This window comes from Pinus tabuliformis, chromosome 2_1 (genome assembly GCF_031772625.1).
Source record: "Pinus tabuliformis cultivar Carrire ecotype Pingquan chromosome 2_1, CPIR1, whole genome shotgun sequence".
Taxonomy (NCBI): Eukaryota; Viridiplantae; Streptophyta; class Pinopsida; order Pinales; family Pinaceae; genus Pinus; species Pinus tabuliformis.
The window spans coordinates 871,910,731-871,914,410 of record NC_142299.1 but is presented as its reverse complement, the minus strand read 5'-3'; positions in this window follow the sequence as shown (position 1 = coordinate 871,914,410).

Below are 3,680 nucleotides of genomic sequence, written 5' to 3'. Positions count from 1 at the left end.
GACAGTCTCGAAGAATGTTACTGTCAGTTCTTCAATCTCTCCAGTAAGTGGACAAGCTATGCCACTACCTGGGGGGTAGAATCTGAGTGTTTTTATGGTGTCAGGCACCACCAATGTGAGTAGCTCATAGGCTCACATGGTGGGCATGAACCAACCTTCTTCTGGTATTATCCAAAATCTTGCTGGTCCTACTAGATCAAGCAATGTCCAGTACCAACTGCAACAACCACAAGGGTAACCCTCGCAATAGTTGCAATAAATCGTGCAACAACAGATGCAGTATGCTTCGCAAACTTCCCAGCATATGTCTTCGCAGGGCCAACCTCTACAGCCGTAGGGATAGCCTTTGTAACCGCAAGGTCAATCCTTGCAGTAGCAGGGCCAAACCAAGCAATAACAACCCTTATATACATATCAATAGGGTCAACCCTTGCAAGGACAAGGTGAGGGTCAAGTACTGCAATAACAGGCCCAAAATCCTAATGTCCTAGGGCAACAGGACCAGAATCCTTTTGTCCAAGGGCAGCAGGTACAGAATCCCTATTTCCAAGGGCAGAAAGTGTACAATCCTTATGTCCTAGGACAACAGGTCAAAGAATCCTCTTGTTCAGGGGAAATAGGTTCAAAACCCGTATGTTCAGGGACAATAGGTGAAATATCCATATGTCCAAGGTCAACAGGCTCAATAGCCTCTTAACCCATATGTTGCTTATCAACAACCTATGACTGGACAATTTCAAGGTGTTCAAGGTCAAAATCCTCCCTACAACCAAGGTAACCTATAGTGGGGGTCGAATCAAATGCCATATGGCCAAAACCCTCCACTATGGGGCCAAAATCCTTACCAGCAGGGATGGGATCCTCCAGCTGGACCCTCTTATCGACTTCCAATGCATTTTAATACGCAATTTCTGTTCTTGGCCACGCTAGAGTTGTGAGATGTGTCTCGACTCACGAATGATCCAATTCTTCATTTGCCATACTAGCCTCTGGTTCCATCCAAGATCCTAAGCGATTGTCCTAAGTTCAATGGTAAAACAAAAGAAGATCCTCAAGCCCATGTGATGACATATCACCTCTGGTGCTCTTCAAATTCCTACGTTGATGATTCTATTCGTCTCTGCCTTTTCCAACAAACCCTCACAGGTGCTGCAGCCAAGTGGTACATCGAGCTTCCTCGAAGTACTTACCATGACTTCAACCCTTTAGTCATGGTCTTCTTGATGCATTTCCAGTTGTCGATTCACTATGAAATTGGCACCTATTTTCTCACATCGCTTAAGCAAGATACTACGACACACATCTCTGATCACATCTATGAATGGAGATGTAGACATCGCCTGATCAATTTTGAGATTGTTGACCAGTTGCTCACCGAATGGTTTACCAAGTCATTCATCGCTCCAATTGCTCGCAATATAGCTATTGGTGGATGCTTTACTGAAGAATAAGCAATTTTTCGCGCCCAGTACTTAGATCTCGTTTATTCTTAGTCTAGCACTTTGTATGAGTTATTACCTGATTCTCTGCGACCCTCATCTAATCCCATGACATCAAAGTCATAGGCTACACCTCATGTTGATGGAGTAATTAGTTTAGTGTCCCAGACCCCTGTCAAATATTCTTCCAAATAGAAGTTGGCCTCGAACATTGCTTCCAATAGTTCCTCCCAAAATCCACTTGGCCGTGGTAAAACCTCAGAGGTCCACGTTGTTTAGTCTACCACAGTGGAAAAATCCTCGAAAGGTAAGAAGAAAGGAAAAGGAAAGGGTAAAGTTGATGCCTCAAAATAGGGTCCTCCTAAGTTGTCTGCCGATGATTCTTCACAATGGAAGCTTAAGTATCTGTGCCTCATTTGGTAGGAGGATCACTATACTAAGGTCCCCAGCTGTCCTAAAAGAGCCTTTTCCGTCTCAGCATACTCAAATGGTAGACCAACCTCAATCATCTGCTTCCTCAGGATCTCAAGTGTTCATGATGAGTACGCGTATTAATGTGGCTACTAGATCAAAATATTACCAAAATCCTATTCCGACAGTCGGGAAAGAGAAAGTGGCCACCCCTTCTTCTTCTGCCCCGAGTTCTGGTCCTCTTCATATCGAGCGCCCTAACCCTGATTTCGCCATTCGACCACCTTCTTGAGGTGTACCAAGGAAATCCTTGTACAATCCCAACGCTCGAGTCACTCAGCACTATAATATTGTTGAGGATTTGGCTCAGGTGCCATCAACTATGTCTGCTCTCGAGGTACTCCAAAGATGTGCATCTCAGCAGAAATCCTTGTTGTTAGCTATTGGGGGTATTTATCCTACCGATTCTAATTGATATGTTTTGATCTAGAGAACCACATTCCATACCTACCTCATCAGATTGCCTTTCTCATTCAGGTAATCATTAATGAGAACACAATTCATAGGAATGTTATTGATGAATGTGCTTCTACCTGCATCATGTCGGTCGCTTGCTGGAAGGCAATTGGCTCTCCTACTTTGAAACAACCCCCTAACACATTGGAAGGTTTCGATGAGCGCGACTCATGACCCTTCAGTGTCTTACCCAACCTTGCCATTACTTTGGAGGGAAAGACAGTACACGTCGAGGTAGAGATTGTTGACGCTAATCTCCATTATAATCCTCTGCTCGGATGGAGCTGGACCCATGCCATGCATGTTGTAGCCTCCTACCTATTTCGCATGATTCTTTTCCCCATCAAGGGAATATCATCATAGTCAACCAACTATCCTTCTTTGCGTCTTCCTTCTTGAATGCCAATGTTCCGTATGTCAAGCACACTGGTGCTCCTTATGAGAGTGTGGGGGCAAGTCTTTTTAAAGATTCTACCTTCATGGGAATTTTTTCGCTCCCACCTCCTCATGTTGTCTCTATCAACTTGCTCTCGGTAAAATATCCTTAGGTCACTCCTTCGCCAGATCTCTTTGATAGCTGGGGCGAGGTTATGCCACTTAGTCTTGCCGAAATCAATTATGTGGAAATTGTTTCAGCCTCAAGTTTTGTATCCTCTGATTCTCCTGTTTCGAAGACTTCTCTCGATACGTATTCTCAATCCCCGTGGCTTGGTGCTTCAGAATATCCTGATCCCTTAGCCGAGACTTTTCTTGCTGAAGAGAGTATCATGGAAGTAATGTCTCTCGAGGAACCACCTTGGAATGATACTCATTATCGTTCCTCATTCTTGCCTAGCTCAACGACCATGTCTATGTTTCTTAAGAAGTTCTCTTCTCCACTAAGGGCACCTTTATCCCTTCATGGATTCAATATTTTTCTCCCTCCCTAAGATTTTACCAATTTCCAATTATTGCAATGGATTTGCCATCTGAATCGTAACCCTCCCTTGCCTAGGGGGCATGGGGAAAACCCTAATATGAGTTCTACTATATTATTTGACCGAGTTGATGCTTACTCGTCATGTTAATGGTAAAAATCTGGTGTTCATCTGTGTTGATTGATTACCCGAGTCCCAGCATGGACTCTCTCTAAAAGGTACTATGCTTAGTTCATCTTGCATGGTTACTTATGTACATTAGTGAGTCATCCATTTTTGTGCAGTGTGGTTTGGTGTGTTAGTTTTCAAGAAGATTTCCTGTTTACTATTTTTTCTTTGCTTTGCAGATGTCTGTGACTCCTCACATCGGTTTCGCTAATGGTGCTTGCCATAGTAC